This window comes from Geotrypetes seraphini, chromosome 3 (assembly GCF_902459505.1).
Source record: "Geotrypetes seraphini chromosome 3, aGeoSer1.1, whole genome shotgun sequence".
In the NCBI taxonomy this organism is placed as follows: domain Eukaryota; kingdom Metazoa; phylum Chordata; class Amphibia; order Gymnophiona; family Dermophiidae; genus Geotrypetes; species Geotrypetes seraphini.
This window is the reverse complement of record NC_047086.1, coordinates 73,425,026-73,449,353: the sequence shown is the minus strand read 5'-3', so window position 1 is coordinate 73,449,353 and position 24,328 is coordinate 73,425,026. Positions and strand designations below refer to the sequence as shown.

The 24,328-nt window shown below is 40.8% G+C and overlaps 1 protein-coding gene across 1 annotated transcript in view; it reads right to left on the bottom strand.

The window, feature by feature from the left end:
* CSMD1 (CUB and Sushi multiple domains 1) overlaps positions 1-24,328 on the bottom strand; it is a 2,397,241-nt gene that overhangs the window by 949,726 nt on the left and 1,423,187 nt on the right. The window lies entirely within an intron of this gene.

The following is a 24,328-nucleotide window of genomic DNA, read 5'->3' as shown; positions in this document are numbered from 1 at the left end:
TACATAAAAGTGCCAATAAATATTTATTTTAGTATTTAGTATGCTTTACAAAAAGAACAAATACATTCCAGTCTCTGTGCTAAAGTGTTTACAGTATAAAGTCACACAAGGCTTAGGCAACATAATTAAATCAGAAGGAAATTTGGTAGGAAAATATTTTAATTTTTGAGGCAATTGCACTAATGTACAACCATGTTTACAGTCATCTTCATGTACCAAGGACTAGAGTTATGAAAGTCTATTACCATACATTGACTTGTGCTATTTACCTCAAATCCCATTTTATGCAATACAACGAGAGCTCATAGTTTATACTGTGGGCTTATAATAGTGGCTGAGCCATCCGAGGGTTAATCGGGAAGGAGTCAGAGAGTGTGTGTGTGTGTGTGGGGGGGGGGGTTAAGGATAGATGGATAGGTGGGGATAGGGTTGGATAGTTATCATAATGTAGGGTGGATGCTAGGATTCGTGGGTGGTTGTTGGGGAAAACAAAAACTGTGGATACAGATGTTCTGGAGGTAATTTATTAAACACTGACATATAAAACTATGAAAATTCAATTAAAAAAGTACAATGATAAAAAATACTGTGATAAAAATCCAACTGGACTCTACACGGTACGTGTTTCGGCGAACACGCCTTCCTCAGGTGCAAATGCCAGTGTTATTGTTTTCTAATGACACACACTAATGCTTAGCCCACTTCAGTAAATCTAGCAGGGATGTGCATTCCCTTAACATGACATGACATGAGATATGTCAACAATGTTTACCATATTTTAACCATAGCAAACATATGCATTCTTCGAAACACTATTTGATTTACGACAAATGACCTTCTGAATGTACCTTTTAAAGTATTTTGACTGATTAAAGTTATTTTGATTCCTCTCTAGGGCAGGGTAATCCCTTTTAGCCCAAGTTCCTGGCTTTTTTCTATAGCAAGGTTCAAGCTAGTGGATTTGTCTTTATAACACTGGCATTCGCATCACTCCTCATATACACATCACTAAATAAAGATACATAACACTTAGTAATGGCAAAGCATGGGTCGCAGCTTTATTAAACTTATTCATCAATGAATTCATATAAACATAACATTTTCATACATAAATAATTCAGTGTAGCTCAACTCACAAAACTCAAACCCCTTGATGCTAATCAGTATCGAATTAGCTCAGTTCACCAAATTCATCACATTCCAACAAACCCCACTTCCCCCAGCAAGACTTGCGGTATCGCAGAATCATGCCAGCCACCCATGGCGGTTCCGCACATGAGCAGAATAAGCATATAAAATACATCACTTCATAAGCCACACTGTCCACAATTCACCCCCATAACACATTTCCGCAAAAGCTGCAACCAATGCAACCACCACCCACCAAATCCAAACAACCCAAAAAACTGGGAGGGCGGGAAGGGAACAAATTTAACCCTGCCTACCCACCTCTTCCCACACTCCCACCCTTTCCAAAATGATTTAGCCCGCCAAATTTACCCTTAATCCCACACCATTCCTCCACCAATCACCCTTTCTAACAACCAATCTTCCTGTCCTAGCACCCCAACCACCAATCCCTGCCAACCTCCAGCTCCCATTACCAACCTTCACATTCTAACCCCCCTTTCATCCCCAGCCCACTGTAATTACTATATAAGGGTTCGCTCAGCCACTGTTATCAGCTTACAGCTAAACTGTAAGCTCCCTTATCATTAGTATTATTCTGTGATGTGCAGATCCCATTGCGAGAACCAAATGTGATCAGCCACAAAAAGGGCTGCAGAACAGAGACAGAAAATTACAGACCGGTGAGTCTTACATCCATAGTATGCAAACTCATGGAAACACTGATCAAACAGAAACTCGACAAAATTCTAGACGAGAAAAATTTACGTGATCCACACCAACACGGATTTACCAATCTAATCTGATTGACTTCTTTGACTGGGTGACCATTCATCTAGATGCCGGGGAGTCCCTGGATGTGATATATTTGGACTTCAGCAAAGCTTTTGATAGCGTCCCACACCACAGGCTGTTGAACAAACTAAAATCAATGGGATTAGGGGATACATTCACTACATGGGTAAGGGATTGGCTAGATGGTAGGCTTCAAAAGGTGATGGTAAACGGTACCCCCTCCAAAACGTCAGCAGTGACGAGTGGAGTACCTCAGGGCTCCATCTTAGGGCCGATTCTATTCAATTTATTCATAGGAGATTTGACCCAAGGGCTTAGAGGAAAAGTATCACTGTTTGCCGACGACGCCAAACTGTGCAACATAGTAGGCAAAAGCAGTGTGCCTGACTTTATGACACAGGACCTACGGCAGCTGGAGCAGTGGTCATCAACTTGGCAGCTAGGCTTCAATGCTAAAAAATGTAAAGTAATGCACCTAGGCAAAAAAAATCCACACAGAAGTTACACACTAAATGGTGAAACCTTGTCCAGGACCGCGGTGGAACGTGATTTAGGAATGATCATTAGCAATGATATGAAGGCTGCAAATCATGTAGAGAAGGCTTCGTCCAGGGCAAGACAAATGATGGGCTGCATCCGTAGGGGTTTTGTCAGCAGAAAACCTGAAGTCATAATGCCACTGTACAGATCCATGGTGAGACCTCATCTCGAGTATTGTGTTCAATTCTGGAGACCACACTACCGGAAAGACGTGTTGAGAATTGAGTCGGTCCAGCAAATGGCTACCAGGATGGTCTTGGGGCTCAGGGATCTCACGTATGAAGAAAGGCTAAAAAAACTGCGGATGTACTCACTGGAGGAGCGAAGAGAGAGGGGAGACATGATTGAGACCTTTAAGTATATCACGGGGCATATAGAGGTGAAAGATGATATCTTCAGTCTTACAGGGCCCTCGGTAACCAGAGGACACTCACTGAAAATCAGGGGAGGGAAATTTCAAGGTGATACTAGGAAGTACTTCTTCACCGAAAGGGTGGTTGATCATTGGAACGAGCTGCCCCAGCAGGTGATTGAGGCCAACAGCGTATCAGATTTTAAGAGAAAATGGGATATTCACGTGGGATCTATAGGGCAGTAAAAGTCAGGGAGTAGGTCATTGGTATGGGCAGACTCGATGGGCTGTGGCCCTTTTCTGCCGTCAATTTCTATGTTTCTATGTTTCTATGGGTGAAAAACCTTCACAAATACAGCTAGACAAAAGGTTAAAATCGAAGGAAAAGTCCTTTAATATTATACAGTAAACTCCTGCAAATTCACGGTTTGCAAATCACAGACTCAGTCATTCGTGGTATTTTCTGACCGCCTCTTCCGGAAACTAAAGTCAGGCTACACCAATCAGGAGCTGCTTTGACGCACCAGATACTAAGAATGATCCCACAGTACATCGACCTTTTTTTTTTCAGCACCCGCCACTGCCCCTGTAGCCCTTTCCTTCCTCCGATCCGCTTCTAAACCGCATTTGCAGTTTTTAAAAATTTGCAGGTGTTCCTGGAATGGAACCCCGGCAAATTTGGGGGAAGTACCATACTATACTACATAATTATTGTATTCTGTTAACGTTTATCTGGATTCCAAGTGGATCACATCATAAGATATCCTACTACATTTTAGGAGAATTACAATGGAAACATATCATTAAAAAAAAAACAAAAACCAATTACGACTTAGATCTTCTCATTAAACAAAAAAAATATTTAGAACCTTACAAAATGTTATATAGGACTGAATTTCCCTAATGTCCAACTATAATGTATTCTATACTTTAACTCCCTAATATAAAGAAGAAGAATCCACAAAAGATTTAAATCTAACTTCTTAAAATGATTAAACTTACTTAACTGATGGAGAGCTCAATTTTAAACTATGCTCTTTCTGGGCTGTACAGAAGGTGATGGTAAATCTAAACTAGAAACCAAATGCCACAAATCATCCCCATAAAGTGACAAAGATTAAACAAGCAAGTTTAAACAACTGTAGAATCAACAAAAAGCCAATGTAACTTGTTTAAAAAAATAAAAAAAAGAATCTATTCTACTTGCAGCTTAGTGATACATATACTGTAAATCAGGTAGAAAGCTCAATATCAAATAAACAAAAAGGGTCTACTTCACATCATACCAGACCACAGAAGCATTTCAGTGTAAACAGAGTTGCAAAACAAAAAAAGATCAAAACGTTCCTGTATCCAGGTTACCCCTGGGGTCTTTCAACGGAATGTTGTGTATGCACACTCTGGAGTTCTGCTTCTTCCTGCTTTGAGCCTCTCTGCCTGAACCACACCTTCCATGTTCTGACTTGACTAAATCACACTCTCTGAGCACTTGGGAGCTAGGCTTCTTAAAGTGACCCCTTGAGGGAATGTTGTTCAGGAGAACTGGCAACTTCCTGTACATCCCATCACCAGTTTACTTCTGTAATCCCTAGGGATAAATCTGCTATAAGATAATGTAATACATAATAGGAGGATAAAAAGGATGATGACATTGATAAGACTTTCAGTGTTTACTGAGATATGATTGTATTTTCCTAGGGCATTATACTTGTGATTAAATTGAAAGTGTTCCAGAAAAGAGAGAAATACAGTACATATTTAAAAAGATAGATTCATAGCTTAACTTGTTTTCAGTAGCAACTTGAATAGGCATTATTCATACTTAAATATTAATGAGGATCTACTATACAGCACAGGTTAAAAAGATCAGCCACGGGAATAACATACCACAGTGATCTGAGTAAAAACACCACTCCTGTGTTGGGTAACCAAAAGGTAACTGTTTGTTTTGATCAAAGTAAATCAGGCTTGCAGTGAAATGTCTGCCTTTTCCAGAACACTTTAAAGGAAATAAAGCACCATGTCAAATTTGCTTCTGGGCCTGGTAATTGTTCATGTGTGTGACTTGATTACTAATAAGTAAGTAGCAATGTATTATTGACCAATTTAATAGTAAAACGTCATCTGTTTCCAATAATGTTATAAACAATTTTACTGAAGGACAAACTTTAGGCATCAACACTGATCCATCTTTTACTGCAAAACAAGATTGGCTATTCTGTATAGTTTTCAGTTTCACATGAAAATTTAATATCATCTATTTATTTTCACACAAATTATATTGCCATTGTATTATATAGTTGAAAACTTGAATGCAGATGCCTTGCTCTTTTTTTATATCAGTATATATCTGCAAAATACAACAAATGCATCTTTTAAAAGAATGCATTTATTTATTCAGGATTCAGATATATCTTAAGATTCCACAGGTGACCCTTGAGGGGAGGAATGCTGGCCTAGTGCCTAACCCTCAATAAACCTGGTTCTAAGAAGTAGGTTGTAGAGCAGGGGTGTCCAACCTTTTGGCTTCCCTAGGCCGCATTGGCTGAAAAAAATGTTTCTGAGGCCGCACAAACGCTGTAGCAAGACAGAGGAAGGAGCCGGCAAGACGGTAAACACCTGGGGGCAGCAGAGGAAAACTGCATCACCTTCTACCGGGGCCGCAAAAAATATTTCATGAGGCCGCAGGTTGGACACCCCTGTTGTAGAGGATCTGCATTAAAGATAGATAGTAGTTCACAGGTTGCTGTGAAAACTGTTAGAGAAGGAGGGAAGAGGACATTCTTTTTCAGAGAGGAGAAAAGTAGAAGACATATCTTTGTGTAAGTATACATTATTTTTTTCTGAGCTTTGATAGGTTTGTGGAAAAAACCTCAATTGTAGGTTCCCTTCTAAAAACAGTTTAGATCTTAAAAAGACAAACTTTTAATAAAATCCTAAGGCTCTCTATATTAGTCTAATATATTCCTAATAGCTTAATAAGATTAATTAATTAGCACAATAACAAGATGCAGACAGTAGTCCAGGAGCAAGAGGGTTGCTATCCAGTCTTTTGCATTGAGTGTCACATATATGACTTTCTCTCAGTTGGCGAGAAGTTATATGTGTGTGCTTGCTGCAAAGATCTCCTAGCTCTCAGAGAATGAGTACGTTCCCTTAAGGCTAGAGTAGCAGACTTGGAGGAGCTGAGAGAGACAGAGAAGTACTTAGAGGAGACCTCCAATCTGGTAGCCCCTGTGCTGCCTTGGAGAAGATAGGTCTCCTAGAAGAAGAGCATCATCCTGGTGAAGTAGGAAATAATCCTGTAGCTAGGACCCGCCCACCAGGGGATGCAATATCCACTCACACCAAGGATGTGTCTCCAACGGCTTCTGCCCAGGCTGGAAAAGTTAGGACAGCAGTTGTAGTTGGTGACTCGATTATTAGGCATGTAGATAGCTGGATGGCTGGTGGGCGTGAGGATCGCCTGGTCACTTGCCTGCCTGGTGCGAAGGTGGCAGCCCTCACACATCACATAGATAGGATTTTAGATACTGCTTGGGAGGAGCCAGCTGTCCTGGTACATGTTGGTACCAATGACATAGGAAAATGTGGGAGAGAGGTTCTGGAAGCCAAATTTAGGCTTTTAGGTAGAAAGCTGAAACCCAGATCCTTCACGGTTGCATTTTCAAAAATGCTCCCAGTTCTACACACAATCAAATAAAATAAACATTTTGCATGATAGCAGTGTGGAATCCTTATGGATAGAAATTCCATGTGGGAAGGGAAGGAATATAAAGGTAGGGTTATACTACCGTCCCCTGGGACAAAATGAGCAGACAGATGAAGAAAGGGCTCAAAAAACTCCACTTTCTCTCATATGGGCTCCATTTATCTGAATCAAAATGTTCACTGAATCAAGTATCAGCGGTAGCCACTCCCCAGTTGGAGATTGAAACATCCAAAAGTCTTGAAAAATGCAGGGAAAGTTAAAAAATCACTAACAGGCATAGATTCAATTCAGCGCATGAGATGACAAAAAAAAAAAGATACTTAGCTGCCAGTCATCTAATGCTTCTCGTGCTACGAACATGCACATGCAGGACAGCAGAACTTGAAACGGGTCCATAGTAAAGATGCCGTTTCAAGTTCTGCTGTCCTGACATTAATTCTAGCAGTAAGGATTATATGTTTTGCATAGGCCTGAAGCCATGTTGTGAGTTATGGAATCCTTTAACCAGGTTTAAGAAATTGGAAAGTTGTATATTACATAGAAACATGATGGCAGATAAAAACCAAATGGTCCATCTAATCTGAGAGATCCCACGTGCCTATCCCATGCCTTCTTGAATTCAGACACTGTCTCTGTCTCTACCACTTCTTCCGGGAGACTGTTCCATGCATCTACCACCCTTTCTGTAAAAAAGTATTTCCTTTGATTATTCCGGAGCCTATCACCCCTTAACTTCATCCTATGCCCTCTTATTTCTTTGTTTTTCATTAATACAAAAGTTCATATGCTTTTTAATGTACTTTTGAATCATATAATTAAATAAAGAAATGCATAATTAAAAAAATATAACTGGTTATACAGTATTTCTACTGAGAACAAACACATCCAGAATTTCCCAGATCTTATTTCCCTAGTAAGAACATTCTCTACAGTGTATTGAAACAGTGTAAATGTTTCCAGAGAAACCAATGAAGTGACTCCTTGTGGATTCATAAAAACTTGCAAAAGATTGTTCAAACCACATTTATTCCACTACAGTATATTAACATCAACTAATAGCAAGATTTGGTAACAAAATCACCCTGACATTTTGCTATTATCAGCTACTGATATGATAAAGGAGACAGTAACTGACTGCATAATACATTAATGACTGATTTTTAATGGGCAAGTTAGTAAGTGATCACAGAAGACCCATCTTACCTATATACAGTATATACAAAGGAGAGCATTCAACATTCAGTATATCATATATTCTATTTTTGCAGGATAGAACAATCAGGTGTTCAATAATTGGAAAACAACTGGAGTGTGTCATAGTGTTAAACTAGAGGAAAATTATATATGCTTTGGCAAATATATTTCTACAACAAACTCCCCATATAGTAGTAAAATCTAATTTTAATTTTGGAATTAATAAGAAAAGTCCATCATCCACAATGTAGTTCCTGGGAAAACAAACAAACAGATTTTCCCATGTTGATTGCATCAAACTTTGACTGAATATATAAATCAATTTCCAGAAAAATGAACCATGGGGCCATTGCATATGTAATAGTTAAACATTTTAATTCATCCAATAATTCTAGCAGTTAGGGCACTGTTCCCACAGCTCTACAAGCCCATATTACAAGGCACCGCGGCAACTTGCCTTTTTCCAAGTTTTCCTTGGGACTCAGACGGTGGAGTTAATAATAGTTTCTAGGGTGACCTTTGACTAGGGTAGCCAACTATGAAACAATTTGCCGCTTCAAGGTGAGTGACTATACAGTATATTCAGAAACACAGACCCAAGATGCATCAGGAATATATGGCTGCATTCTCTCACACTGCACACATTCCTTCTTTGTTGACATGTTCAATCAGAGAAACCAAAATTTATTTGGACATTAGGACACGTGGGGAAATTAATTTACTAGCACATCAATATTTTTCTCCCATAGAGGTCTACTTGTCAATTCTGCTCTAATTTACAAGCACATATTTATGTTACCTTATGTACTCGAATATAAAACAATCCGAATATAAACTGAGATCTTTTTTCCCTCCAAAAAGGAGGAGAAAAAGGTTGAATTTAATATAAACTGTGGTTAGAAATTTGGGTTTTCATGTTGAGACACTCTCTCCTCATCAGCTATCTTGTAATTCACTAAACATAATACAAGTATCTGTGATGCATATATCACAACGCTAACATATTCACAAGAAGGCCCCTTCATAGGAAAACACAAATACAAGCAATCACAATCTTAAGTAAACGTAGACAAAAAATCAAACTTAAACCTCAAGCCACATGCAGTTCAAAACCAGAGAAAGAGAAACAGCACTCTACACTTTGGAATATAAAAAGAAAGCAATGCAAATTTATAGTAAAACTGCATTTTCTGTCCATGAAATTAAAAATAAAATTATTTTTTTACTACCTTTGTTATCTGGCCATTTTGTTCATGTTTATCTGAGTTTCTGCTTTCTTCTTTTTCTTAATTTTCTTTTCAGGGTCTGCAGTCATCTGCCGCTTCTCTCTTTCCTGCCTTCATTTCCTCTCTGACTTTAACCTTTTCTTTACAGTTTTCCTCCATTTATTTCTCTGCATCTCTGTCTGCTTCTATTTTTCTAGGTTTTTTTTGCTAATTCTTCCCTCTCTCCCCCCCTTGCAGCATCTTCTCTTTCTCTCTTTCCCCCTATATTTTCACTCTTCTAACCAGTATCTCCCATCTTACCCCCTTCCATCCAGCATATCCTCTCCCCTCTTTCCTCCAACACCTCATCTCTCTCTCCCTCTACCTATATTCAAGATCTCTCCTCATCACCTTTTACCCTTTGTTTCTTCCAACAGAGTCACAGGTCAGGGGCAGGCCCAACATGTGAGGCAGGCAGCTGATTCCTCCTGGCTGATTCCTCCATGCTGTTTGCTGCCAGCTGGGAAGAGGGGAGAGTGAGAAGTCAGCGGCACATCCGGACTGTGAGCAGCCCTGCCTTCGGTCCTATCCCTGTCCCGCTAAATTGGCTGCCAATAACAAAGCAAGATGCCGCAGGGGCCTTCCCTCTTGCTAAATCGCTATAGGCTCTGCTGGTCTCAATTCCACCCCTCAAAATCAGGAAGTAATTTCAGAAGGGGGCGGGCTCGAGATCGGCAGAGCCCTTATCGATTTGGCAAGAGGAAAGGCCCCGATGGCGTCTGGCTTTCTTATTGCAAGCTGGTTTAGCAGGAACAGGACCGGAACAGGACCAAAGGCAGGGCTGATTGTTCTAACCTGCAAAAATAGAATATATGATATACTGAATGTTGAATGCTCTCCTTTGTGCTTTTCTCTTCAACTGCCAACTCCAGATTCCTTCCATAAACGCACTTCAACAGCAAAACAATTCCAGAAAATAATATTTATAGGAACTCTTAAATTGGTACAATGCGTTACATTATGACTTCTCATGCTATAAATATTTATGATTTTTCTCAAAAACTATACATGATAGGACAAAACAGAGGCTATTTTCATACACAGGAGGTCATATTCTATAAAGTAAACCTCATTTTCTTCTTGCCCCAGAAAAAGAATTAAAATTTGTTGTGCATTGAAATCACTGTTAACCAGTTCAACTCTACCCTCAGCCTACCCCTAACCTAGCCAGTTAGGGGATAGCCAATTAGCAGACATATTCAGTGGTTAATTGTCATGGAATATCAAGTGCCAGCTCACTCAGTGCCAGAAACCTTTACTGTCTGGTTAATCCTTTTGAATATCAGCAATAAGGTTTTCTGGGCTCCTTCCTATAAAATGTGGGTGTTGGAACTAGTATCTTTTGGTATACAGATATCAAACTAAACTAAAACTTAGTTTTATAGACCGAGTCATCAACCAAGAGAAGCTCGACTCGGTTTACAATAATGTAAAACATAATATACAAATTTGACAAGAAAAAGTAGACTGAAATAGTTAATTTCCAAAATGTTTAGCAAACAAAAAAGTTTAAAGAACTTTCCGGAATAAAGCAAAAGAACCTAAACTTCTTAATGTAAGCGGTAAAGCATTCCAGAATTCGGTTATTTTAAAAACAAAAGAATAATGAAATCTCTTAAAGGTTCTGTTTTTACCACTGAGAGAGGGAAACGTAAGTTTAAATTTTTGAGAACTTCTGGCAAGATGAGATCTATGAACATTCCACTCTAAAGGTAACAAAGTGGCAAAAATTCCAAATAGGATCTTAAATTACATTACAATACATTACATTAGGGATTTCTATTCCGCCATTACCTTGCAGTTCAAGGTGGATTACAAAAGAATTATCAAGGAAGTATTACAAAAAGATCTTACCAAAAAGAGATTTGGTCATTTTCAAAGAGAGTAAGAAATGAGTATGGTTATTTCTTTAGGGTAGTTGGCTTTAGTGAGAGGTGGTGTTTGATACTTGTGGTGTTATTTCTTTTCCAGGGATTTCTTGAATAGTATGTTCTTTATTTATTTTCTAAAAGTTTTGTAGTCTAGGGATGCTGTCAGTAGATTGGCAATTTAGTTGTCTAATTTGGCTGCTTGAGTGGCTAGTAGGCCATCATATAGTTTTTTCCGTTTGATCTCCTTAATTGGGGGCTATGAGAATGGGATATGAGTTTTCTTATGTCTGGTTAAGGTGTTGTTGTTCAGGTAGTTTGGACTGTCTCTGTATAAAGTCTTAAATAGTAGATAGTAGAATTTAAATTGTATTCTTGCTGGGATTGGAAGCCAGTGTGATTTGAGATATGCTTCTGTAATGTGGTCATGTTTCTTCAATGAGTAGATGAGTCTTAATGCTGTGTTTTGGATTGTTTGTAGTTGTTTTGTTATTGTTGCAGGGCAGGGGAGATAAAGGATATTACAGTAGTCTAGTAGGCCTAGTATCAGGGACTGTACTATGAGCTGGAATTGTGATTTTTTGAATAATTTCCGAACTTGTCTTAAGTTTCTCATGATTGAGAATGATTTTTGTATTGTTTTATTGATTTGTGGTTGCATAGTGCAGCATTTGTTGATTGTTATTCCTAGTAATTTTAGAGTAGGTTGTATTGGGTAGTTGATTGCATCGATTTCAATGTTGGTTATGTTGTTTTTGAGGAGGATGAATTTAGTTTTTTTCTGGGTTCAATTTCAGTTTGTGATCGTTCATCCAGGTCGCTACTGATTTTAGTGTTTGGTGTATTGTATCTGTCATGGAGGGTTTTGGTTGATCGAAGGATATGAGGTTATGCCTTGTTTGTTCAGGTGGGAGTTGAGGACGGCAGTATAGAGGTTGAAGAGTGTAGGAGATAGAGGGGATTCCTCGGGAACTCCACAGGGGTTTGACCAAGGTTCAGATTTTAGGAATCCTTCAAACCATGAGTATACTTTATCTGTGATACCTTTTGTATCTAGGATTTGTAGTAGGATGCTATGGTCCACCAGGTCGAATGCAACAATCAGAGCAACAATGAGCATCATTTTTTTTTCCTGTGCTGAGATGTTGTCTGGCTGTGTCTAAGAGAGATCCTAGTAGTGTTTCTGTGCTAAAGTTGGTTCTGAAGCCGGATTGCATGGGATGGAGCATGTTTTGGTTTTCTCGGTAATTGGTGAAGAATTTGGCAACTAATCCTTCTATTATTTTGACATAGAGAGGAATAGAGGCAATTGGTCTGTAGTTGGATGTTTGGTCTATTGGTCCTTTAGGGTCTTTGAGGATTGGGGTGATGATGATTTTGCTGAGGTTAGTTGGGTAGTAGCCCCTTATGAGTGTGACTTGTATCCATTTTAGAAGAAAAGCACGGAATTTTGTGCTGGATGTGTTTTAGGAGATATGGTGGACAGTTGTTGAGGTCACAGGATGCATGGCTGTATTGTTTGTAGTGTTTGTTGAATTTGGGCCATTGAATGTTGGGGAATTGAGACCATATTCTGTCTGCTGCAGTTGAATCTCTATCTATGGGGAGAATTGAGATTTTGATAAGAGGGGTGTCATTGAGGGTAGCTCTTGCATTTGTGATTTTATTTTGTAAGTGTTCTGCTAATAGAGTGGCTGAGGGGGGAGTAGTATTGTTAGTGGTCAGGTAAGGTTTGGTGTCAGTTAGGTTTTTTAGAATTTGGAATAGTTTTTTGGTGTCTTGGGTTTCAGTGCTTATTAAGTTAGTGTAGTGTGCTTTTCTCTTGTCCTTTAATTGTGATTTGTATTGTTTGTTGATTTTTTTTCCAGGCGGATTTTGTATGATCTGAGTTCGATTTTCTTCATTTTCTTTTTAGTCGTCTACATTGTCTTTTGAGTTGTAGCAGTTCAGAGTCGAACCATTGATCTGATCTTCTGCTGGTTCTGGATTTGTTTTGCAATGGGGCTAGTTCATCAAGGGTATTGATGCATAAACTTTCCCTTTGTGAGATGAAGTCCTTGGGGTTGTTTTCTTGAATTGTTTCATCTATTTTAGTCCAGAATTTGGAGGGTTCGATGTGTTTGTGTGAGGTATATGTTACTTTATTGAGTTTTGTTATGGTTTTTTTGTTTTTGGTCCAGTTGATGTTGAAGGTGTAAGTGTAGTGGTCTGACCAGATGGATCTGGACCATGTTCCGTTAGATATATGAATTTCTGTTAGTGATGGTTGGTGGGCCATAAAGGCTGCAATATCAAGTTTGTGGCCTTTTTCATGAATTGTTTGTGGATTTAGCATTTGGAAGGATAAGGCTTTGAGAAATGAGAGAAATTTGTCTACTTGTTTGGATGATTGGTCTTCTAGGTGTAGGTTTAGGTCTCCTAGGAATAGGTTGTAGGTTGTTATTAGTGAGTTTTGGTATATGAAGTCTTCCACTTCAGTTCTTGCTATATACCAATTTCCCGGTGCTATGTAACAGAGCATGTGGTTTAGTGTGTCTTTTAGTGTGATACTTAAGAGTTGGCAGGCTATTAGGGTCCATGTATGGGCTAGATGTTTTTTTCAATTATATTAAGGGTTAGGTCTTGTATGATTAAGATTGCTAGTCATCCTCTCTTTTTTTTTCTCTCTGCAGACCATCATTATTTTGTATCCTTGTGGGCAGACTTCGGTTATTCTGGGATCTGTGTCGGAAGTTAGCCAGGTTTCTGTGAGGAAAAGACAGTCCAGGTTTTCATGTGTTATCCAGGTTTTTATAAGTTCTGTTTTGGGGTCTAGCGCTCTGATGTTTAAGTAGGCACATTTGAGTGTGGTTATCTCTGTGTGATAGTTATGAGTTGTATTTGGGTATATAAGTGATTTAGGGTGTTGGCGTGGTTTAGTCTTAGTGTGTGTTGGTCTTCTTTCCCATGCTGTGGTAATGGAATGTTGAGTGTGAGATTATAGGTTTGAATTTCTGTCAATTGAAGTTCTCCTATTTGGGAGGAGAGTTTTGTTTATATCTGTAGCGGGTGTTGGGAGGAGGTGTTGTCTTCCAGCTATTTAAAAGAAGAATTATCAGTAGGAAGTGCTGGGCACATGATGCTATCTTAATTTTTGATGATTGGAGGTAGGTAATAGTCAGTGGGGGGGGGGGGGGTCTTTGGTGATTTGTCTGCTGATTTACAGTTGGTTTTACTTTTGGTAGTGTTGTGGGTTCAGCGAAGTCACATCGGGTTGGGGGAGGGGTGGAGTGCGCTCCCACGCCAGCAAGCCTCCCTGTCTGCTCCCAGTTCCAATACAAATGCACTTAAATTGAATTCTGAGAAGCTAATGTAATATCATATTTCTTTAAATTCCTTTGCAGTCACATAAAAACACAAGAATAGCTATACTGGGGCAGAATGATGGTCCATCTAGCCCAGTATTCAGTTTCCATAATTGGCCACTGCAGGTCACAAGCACCTTTCAGAAACCCAAATAGTAGTAACATACCATGTTACCAAATTTTAGGGAATGACACGGTGAAAAAATTCATCACCTTTCCCATCCCCACAGATAACTGTGGGAAACCATCTCCATGTCATTCTTTCTTTTTTTTAAATCTTTATTAATTTTTCAAACTGAAGAAAAAGTACATACAGATATGAACAATTAATAGCACATCGTGGACAAAATTGGGAAGATCCTAGAAGGAGCAGAGATGGAAGAGACTACAGTAATGATCCACATCGGGACAAATGATGTCAGCAGGAGGGACTACAGTAGAAGTGCACTGATAGAACAATTAAAGATTCTGGGGAGGAAGTTGAAGATGAGGACTCAGAAGATAGCATTTTCAGAGATCCTACCAGTACCGAGGGCAGATGTGAAGAGGCAGATGAAACTACAATTAATAAATGTGTGGATGAGGAGATGGTGTGAGGAAGAGGGGTTCAACTTCGTGAGGAACTGGACGTTTTGGGGCAAGAGCAAGCTCTTCAGGAGAGATGGACTGCACCTGAGCAAAGCAGGAACTAGACTTCTAGCACAGTGTTTTTCAACCTTTTTACACCCGTGGACCGGCAGAAATAAAATAATTATTTTGTGGACCGGCAAACTACTAGAACTAAAATTTAAAAAACCCATTTCCGCTCCATCTCCGTGAGCTCGGTCCTTGCAAACCATCTGATCCCATCCGCACAAGCCTCAGTTATGATTTTATATTGAATGTATTTTATTAAAGTATAAAAAGAAACAATATTCTGTACAATTGTCATTTTATAAATACAAATAATACAGAGCAAGGATCAACAAAACCTCGTCTCCCCTCCCCTTCACATATATCCCCTCTACTATCAAGAAAACGGAACAAGCCAAATTATTACAGAATGCTCCACAGAAATATCATGCTAACAGAATACTGCAGTCACACATGACAGGAATAGTTTTAGGGGAGTGCAACTAGGGCTACTGCCCCCTGGTCAAAGAGCGCCCTAAGCCAGCTGGAAGCTAAAAAAGCACTGCCTGGGCTTTGCAGTCCCCAGTTATGTCTAACACCAGCTCTAGCAGGATATATATTTCAAATCAGATATATTCTAATCACAAAATAGAAATAAAATTATTTTTTTCTACCTTTTGTCGTCTCTGGTTTTTGCTTTCATCTTCTTTTCACTCTCTTCCTTCCAGCGTCTGCCCCTTCCATCCATTGTCTGCCCTCTCCCCTTCCATCCAGCCTGTGCTCCCTCTCTTCTTTTTACATGATTCATTCCAGTTTCAATGCTCTCTTCATTTTTCTCTCTCCTACATCAGATCTACCATCGTTGTCCCTCTCTGCTTAATTTTTTGCTGACCCCTTCCTATCATCAATCTCTCTACTTTCTCATGCCTGTCTCTCCCCTTCCCCTCCTCTAATCTCCCTGCCAGATGTTTCCTTCCTTTTTTCATTCTCCCTTCCCTCCTCCTCCTGTCCAGCAGTAACTCTCTTCCCTTCCTCCCCTCCCAGCAGCATCTCTCCTTCTCCCTCTTGAGTAGCAGCTGTCCCTTTTTTCCCTTGCCCAGCAGCTTCCCTTCAGGTCCAGTAGCAGCTGTCCCTTTTTTTTCCCTTACCCAGCAGCTTCCCTTCAGGTCCAGTAGCAGCTGTCCCTTTTTTTCCCTTGCCCAGCAGCTTCCCAGACTCCTTTCCCTCCTCCCTTCCCAGCAGCATCTCTTCTTCTCCCTCTCCAGTAGCAGCTGTCCCTTTTTTTCCCTTGCCCAGTAGCTTCCCTTCAGGTCCAGTAGCAGCTGTTTCTTTTTTTTCCCTTGCCCAGCAGCTTCCCAGACTCCTTTCCCTCCTCCCCTCCCAGCAGCATCTCCTCTTCTCCCTCTACAGTAGCAGCTGTCCCTTTTTTCCCCTTGCCCAGCAGCTTCCCTTCAGGTCCAGTAGCAACTGTCTCTTTTTTTCCCTTGCCCAGCAGCTTCACAGACTCCTTTCCCTCCTCCCCTCCCAGCAGCATCTCTTCTTCTCCCTCTCCAGTAGCAGCTGTCCCTTTTATTCCCTTGCCCAGCAGCTTCCCTTCAGGTCCAGTAGCAGCTGTCCCTTTTTTTTCCTTTGCCCAGCAGCTTCCCAGACTCCTTTCCCTCCTCCCCTCCCAGCAGCATCTCCTCTTCTCCCTCTCCAGTAGCAGCTGTCCCTTTTTTTTCCCTTGCCCAGCAGCTTCCCAGACTCCAATAGTGGCTTTCTCACCTCTGCAGCTCTCCTTTACTTACTAGCACAGCGATTCAGGAAGGCAACCTCGGGTCCTTTGTTGGGTCGCGCCGCCTCTGAGGAAAGAGGAAGTTGCATCATTAGAGGCAGCCGCGACTCAGCAAAAGCCCTGAGGCTGCCTTCATGAATCGCTGCGCTTGGAAGTAAAGGAGAGCTGCAGAGAAATGAGAAAGCCACTGTCGGAGGCTCCCCAAGATCTCTCCGGCCCAGCGCGGACTTCAACTGTAGATCTTGCCGGCCCTGCGCGGACCGGCAGGAAATTGAATTGAGTCAATATCGCCGGTCCAGCGCAGACTGGCAAAAATTTCCTGCGGACCAGCACCGGTCCTGTACAAAGGCATTATGACCTCCGGCTTCCGGCTAACAAAACTTCTACGGATACAACCCAGCATTTGTCTAGACTTGGATGAAGCCTTCTCCACTTGATTGGCAGCTTTCATGTCTTCGCTAATGATCACCCCTAAATCCCGTTCTGCTGCAGTCCTAGCCAAAGTCTCACCGTTCAGTGTGTACGTTCTGCACGGATTATTATTGCCAAGGTGCATGACCTTGCATTTTTTCGCGTTGAAGCCCAGCTACCAGGTTGAGGACCAATGTTCCAGTAAAAGCAGGTCTTGATTCATGCTGTCGGACAAATCACTTTTACTTACAATGTTACATAATTTGGCATCGTCGGCGAATAATGTGATTTTACCTTGAAGCCCCTGAGTCAGGTCTCCCACGAATATGTTGAAAAGGATCGGACCCAGGATCGAGCCCTGCGGTACTCCACTGGTCACCTCAGACGTTTTAGAGAGGGTACCGTTAACCATCACCCTCTGAAGTCTTCCACTTAGCCAGTCATTGACCCATGTAATTAGTGTTGCGCCTATTACGTTCACCACGCTTGGCATAAGATGCTCATATGTCATCTATGTTTGAACTGTGGGTAAATTTGGCATGACACTTTTATTACGTTCATCCGCGCTCAGTGTAAGATGTGCATGCTTCAACTGTGGGTTCTGATGACGTGATACCTGATATGTGTTCGCACTGCAAGACAACGCTCGTTTATCGATGAGGGTAATGGTAAGGAAGAAACTTAGGAGCAGCTCGAAGAAATGGCAGTCTGAAGAGCAAGCCTGGTCTTTATTCAAGGACACAGTGAGCGAGGCGCAAAATCTGTATATCCCCAGATTCAGAAAAGGGTGCAAAAGAACAGAACAGAGGACCCAGCGTGGATAACTAAAGAAGTGAAGAAAGCAATAGGTGATAAGAAGAATTCTTTCAAGAAATGGAAAAAGGGCAAAACCGAGGAGAACTGGAAAGAACACAGGAAGTATCAAAAAGAATGTCACCTCGTGGTTAGAAAAGCAAAAAGAGAATATGAAGAGAGGCTAGCCAGGGAAGCACAAAATTTCAAACCGTTCTTCATATATGTTAAAGGGAAGCAGCTGGCCAGGGAGGAGGTGGGACCGCTGGATGATGGAAATAGGAAGGGAGTGGTGAAGGAGGAGAAAGAAGTGACGGAGAGACTAAACATGTTCTTTTCATCAGTTCCGGTGCAGACCTCTAGTCCAGAGAAGAGCGACTAAAATGGTTAAGGGACTGGAGGAGTTGCCGTACAGTGAGAGATTACAGAAACTGGGCCTCTTCTCCCTTGAAAATAGGAGACTGAGAGGGGACATGATCGAAACATTCAAAATACTTAAGGGAATAGACTTAGTAGATAAAGACAGGTTGTTCACCCTCTCAAAGGAAGGGATAACAAGAGGGCACTCTCTAAAGTTGAAAGGGGATAGATTCCGTACAAACGTAAGGAAGTTCTTCTTCACCCAGAGAGTGGTAGAAAACTGGAACGCTCTTCTGGGGTCTGTCATAGGGGAAAACACTTTCCAGGGATTCAAGACAAAGTTGGATAAGGTCCTGTTATACCAGAAAGTATGCAGGTAAGGCTGGACTCATATAGAGCACACATTCAACCTACCGGAACCTGAACAAATCTTCAAAGGAGACCAAGCAGAAAAATTAACATCCATGGAAATAAGCCTCGAAGACGTTCACAGGCAGATAGAAAAACTAAATCCTGACAAATCACAGGGCCCAGACGGAATCTACCCTAGGGTACTGAAAGAACTGAAGGAGGAGATAGCGGCACTACTACAGCAAGTCTGTAACCTATCCCTAAAAACAGGCGTGATCCTGGAGTATTGGAAGATAGCCAATTTTACGCCCATCTTTAAAAAGGGATCAAGAGGTGCCCTGGGGAACTACAGACCGGTAAGTCTGACCTCGGTTCTGGGGAAAATGGCGGAAGCGCTGATAAAAGAAAGTATCGAGGAGCATCTAGAAAGGAATAAACTTATGATAACAAGCCAACATGGCTTCTGCAAGGGACGATCGTGCCAGACAAACTTATTGCACTTCTTCGAAGAAATTAACAAACGGATGGACAAAGGGGACCCAATAGACATCATATATTTAGACTTCCAAAAAGCCTTTGACAAGGTACCCCATGAACGCCTAATTCCGAAACTGAAGTACCATGGGGTGGAAGGAGACGTACACAGATGGATCAGAAATTGGTTGGTGGGTAGGAAGCAGAGGGTAGGAGTGAAGGGCCACTACTCGGACTGGAGGAGGGTTACGAGTGGTGTTCTGCAGGGGTCGGTGCTTGGACCGCTGCTGTTCAATGTATTTATAAATGATCTGGAAACAGGGATGAAGTGCGAAGTAATAAAATTTGCAGACGACACCAAATTATTTAATGGGGCTAGGACTAAAGAGGACTGCGAAGATTTACAAAGGGACCTGAACAAGCTAGGGGAGTGGGCGACGAGATGGCAGATGAAGTTTAATGTAGAGAAATGTAAAGTCTTGCACGTAGGGAACAGAAACCCGAGGTACAGCTACACGATGGGAGGGCTGTTACTGAATGAGAGTACCCAAGAAAGGGATTTGGGGGTAATAGTGGACAAGACCACGAAGCCGTCGGCACAGTGTGCAGCGGCTGCTAAGAAAGCAAATAGAATGCTAGGTATAATCAAGAAGGGTATTACAACCAGAACGAAAGAAGTTATCCTCCCGTTGTATCGTGCAATGGTGTGACCGCATCTGGAGTACTGCGTCACATATTGGTCGCCGTATCTAAAGAAGGATATGGCGATACTCGAGAGGGTTCAGAAGAAAGCGACACGTTTGATAAAAGGTATGGAAAATCTTTCATACACTGAGAGATTGGAGAAACTGGGGCTCATTTCCCTGGAGAAGCGGAGACTTGGAGGGGTTATGATAGAGACTTACAAAATCATGAAGGGCATAGAGAAAATGGAGAGGGACAGATTCTTCAAGCTTTCGAAAACTACAAGAACGAGAGGGCATTCAGAAAAATTAAAAGGGGACAGATTCAGAACCAATGCTAGGAAGTTCTTCTTCACCCAACGGGTGGTGGACACCTGGAATGCGCTTCCAGATGGCGTGATAGGACCGTACGGTATTGCAGTTCAAGAAGGGATTGGACAATTTCCTGAAGGAAAAGGGGATAGAAGGGTATAGATAGAGAGTTACTAACATGTCCTGGATCTGATGGGCCACTGTGTGAGCAGACTGCTGCACATGATGGACCCCTGGTCTGGCCCAGCAGAGGCACTGCTTATGTTCTTATGTTCTTATAAATATAAAAAACAAAACTCCTTACACCCACCCCCCTGCCTACCCTCCCCCCATCTGGATGTGTGTGGAAAAATTTAAAAAAAATCCAAAAATTAAGGATCGTTTCAATTAACCAATCTACAATTTAATAAATTTTTCCAACGGATCCCAGACGTATTTGAATTTTTTATTATTTCCCACTTGTTCCGTATTAATTCTCTCATACCTATAATATAAGCACAACGTTTCCCACCAAAAGGAAAGGTTTAATCTGTTATAATTTTTCCAATTCCTGGTTATCATCTGCATAGTAACCCCGGTCATAGTTAAAAGAAGTCTGCTTTTATGTTTATCAGCTGGATTCTTCAGTTTCAATAATGTTCCAAACAAAACCATCTCGTATGTCAATGGCATAAGAACACCAAGTATCCTAACAATCTTTCCCCATATCGATTTCCAGAAATTGAGTATCAAGGGACAATAAAACAACAAATGATCCAGTGATGCTTCAAGATGCCAGCATCTATTAGACTTTGAACTATCCAACTTTTGTAAACGAACAGGTGTCCAAAAAAATTCTATATAACAGAAAAAAACCAAGTTTGTCTCATAGATGCTGACGCTGTACATCTCATTCTCCAAGTCCAAATCCATGGCCATTGAGGAGCAGAAATCGGCTACTTTATCTCAATGCTTCAAATGTCTTTTAAGCTTGCTTTACGTTTCTTATTCAAATATTCAGATATTAATTTGTACCACTTGGCGGCCTGATGCCCCTGCCAATCTGTCTGGAATCCCCATGTCATTCTTAACAGACTGGCTGCACAGACATCCCAGCAGAGCAATGGTATACCCTATTAAGTACTGCAGTGAACTTCACATTAAAGGTCCCAGGTACTCATCTCACAATAACCCCCTTACATTGTATGGAGAGCCTTCCAAAACTCACCCACAACCTACTGCACTCAACTGTATCCCTCCCCAAAAACCCTTATGCCTGCAGGTGTTACCTATATGTCAGTACAGTAGTTTTGGGGTGGGTTTTGGTGGACAGTGGAATCTGGGTCTGGGTTCTTTTCACTGCAGTTCACTGCACTGATCACCAGGCTACTCCAAAGATCTGCTTGCTACTCTAATAAGACCAGCTGCAACATCTGAAGCTGTCATATAGGCTGCTATGTATGTATGATTTTATTTACATCTTTGGAGGATGGGAGGGTCAGCAACCATTGGAGGAGTAAGGGGAGATCACGCCTTCATGCCTCCAGCAGTCATCTGATCAGTTTGACTAGAGTTTTGTCACTTATTCATTACTGAAACAGGTCTAGCCTCAAACATCCAAGTTTTACCCTGGATATTTTATGAAATGTTCCATTATTGCAGAAAAATGTCAAAATCAAAGGTCCACCCTAATACCACCCAAAACATTCTCCCCCCCCCAAAAAAAAAAAGGCTCCTTGAGATTTAGATGTACTTCAGACAAACAGCATAGAAACCCCTCTAAAACCTGTGTTTTGAAAATTGCCATTTTGGGACATTTTTCTCTTTTAAAAATGAGTCCCATATTCACATATCATATTTGTCGAATGATTCAAATCTACAGGAATAAAATGATCATTTATTTTGACTACTTTAAAGCATATAAGTTTCAATAAGAATGATAATATTTTTATCCACTCTAGAGAGTGACACAAAGATTTGTTAAAAATGAAACAGACTATTCCATCAGTAGTGACACTAATTATTTGGAGCTATTCAGGCAGTGCTTGGAAATGTTCAGCAGTACCGTCTAATGACAGGAAGACTGATTGCTACTTTTCCAGAAAGTCTACCATGGGATTCTTTGCAAACTCTCTTTCCCAAAATATTTAAATCAATCGAATTGACAGGTCTTACAGAAGTATTTATTTTGAATATGTGTGAACTATAGGGCAGCTAGAAGAATTTTGGATTCAAACTAGATTCTAAAATTAGACAGTTGGAAACAATTGGATGAGTTCAAGCTGATAGTTCTAGTGCAAATAATTCAAATAGGAATATAAGAAACATATTGAAATAAATTAAGCATTTGTCCAGGAGATGATCACTGTATAATTAAAATATTTAAGTAATACAGAAAAACCTTGGCTTGAAAGCGTAATTCTTTCCGGAAGCATGCTCATAATCCAAAGCACCTTTATATCAAAGTGAATTTCCCCATAGGAAATAATGGAAACTCAGACGATTTGTTCCACAACCCAAAAACTTTAATACAAAATACTGTATACTGTGAGCGCTTGAGCTATGGGTAAATTGGGTGTGACACTTCTATTACGTTCAGCCACGCCTGGCGTAAGATGCGCGTATGTCATCTATGCTTGAACTGTGGGTAAATTTGGCATGACACTTTTATTACGTTCATCCGCGCTCAGCGTAAGATGTGCGTGCTTCAACTGTGGGTTCTGATGATGTGATGCCTGATATGTGTTCGTACTGCAAGACAGCGCTCGTTTATCGAGTTAAAATTTAATAAAATGTTTTGCTCGTCTTGCAAAACACTTGCAAACCACGTTACTCGCTATCCAAGGTTTGACTGTATTTACTAAAGGTTGCTAGCATGCCTAGTGATTAGTGCAGCATCCTGTGAACCTGGGGTACTGAGTTTGATTCCCTCTGCACCTCCTTGTGACTCTGGGCACGTCATTTAACCCTGCATTGCCCCAGGTACAAAATAAGTACCTGTATAAAATATGCAAGCCGCTTTGATTGTAACCACAGAAAGGCCGTATATCAAGACCCATTCCCTTCCCTTTTCTCTTTTACTAAAGTGTGCTACCTCACTTTTATATAGATTCATCATATTGTATATACATCTAGCTTGTTCTTTCAATACAACTTAAACATACGTACTGTATAGAACCTTTGAAGCCCTCAGAAATGGCTCTCTTATGGGATATGCTTCACCCAATATAAACTTGTATATAGCCAAAAGCTTCCTCATCAGCTTCAAATCTATTTTAGCATTACAATTATTTTTATTTAAACTTCAACTCTTTTTTTATATATTACTAATATTGTTGTTATTATTTTCAATATACTGTTAAAATTTACACTTTTCTGAAATCATTTTTTATCAGCTCACTATGGGGCTCATAATCAAAATGGAAAGACGTCTAAAATCCCGCCTAAATCAGCACTTGGATGATCTACAAGACAAGTCATCTAAATGCCGATAATTGGAACAGGGTTTAGACGTACCTAAAAATAGCTTAGGCCTTTTCAGTGCTGCTGTACGCCCAGAGCTGAAAGTGGTGTTTTAGGAAGACTGGTGTGGGCGGGATTTGGACAGGACATGGGCTGACCTAGACTTAGTCGTACTGCAAGTATAACCAAAAGTTTAACGAGGCTGCCTCAACGGAACTTGTACGTTGTGACATAGGTGATGTAAAAACAGATCTAAGTGCCCAGAGGGTATCCAAAGTAACCAGATAACCACTGCAAACACAAAGTACAAACCCCCACATACTGCCCCAGTGATCACTGACCTCCCCCCCCACATACACACCACCATAAAAACTGGAATAAAAACGTACATGCCTGCCTCCAGAACATCAGCACCTGGCATAGGAAAGCCTAGTAAAGTAGCACAGAGGTGGCTTAACTAGTCTGGGGCTATTGGGATTGTAGACAGGTGGGTCTAGTAGGTTTTGGGGGTGTTTTGGGGGGCTCACCATGACCTATAAGGGAGTTATGGTGAGATGTTTATATGGCACCCTTTTTATGAAGTTCCCTGTAAGGTGGTACTGTGTTGCCATGCCTGGGTGTCCAGTCCATCACTTTGCTGTCCTCTCCCACGTCCAATAGGTCTTGTTCTAGGCATTTTTGACTTGGACAAATTTTTGGACAAGAATGGGGTATAAAGATAGATGACTTAGTGCTCTGGCTGATCAAACGGCTGGACGTATACTTAGATGATTCTCGAAGACAGAAAATATTTTGGATGTATTTTATGGGAATGAACTTTAGACACTGCCGACTTTGGGTGACTAGTCCAAAACAGACTTAGACACTTTTTTTTATTATGCCCCTCCATGTTAGTAGTCAGGAAAAGGATCTAGGTGTCA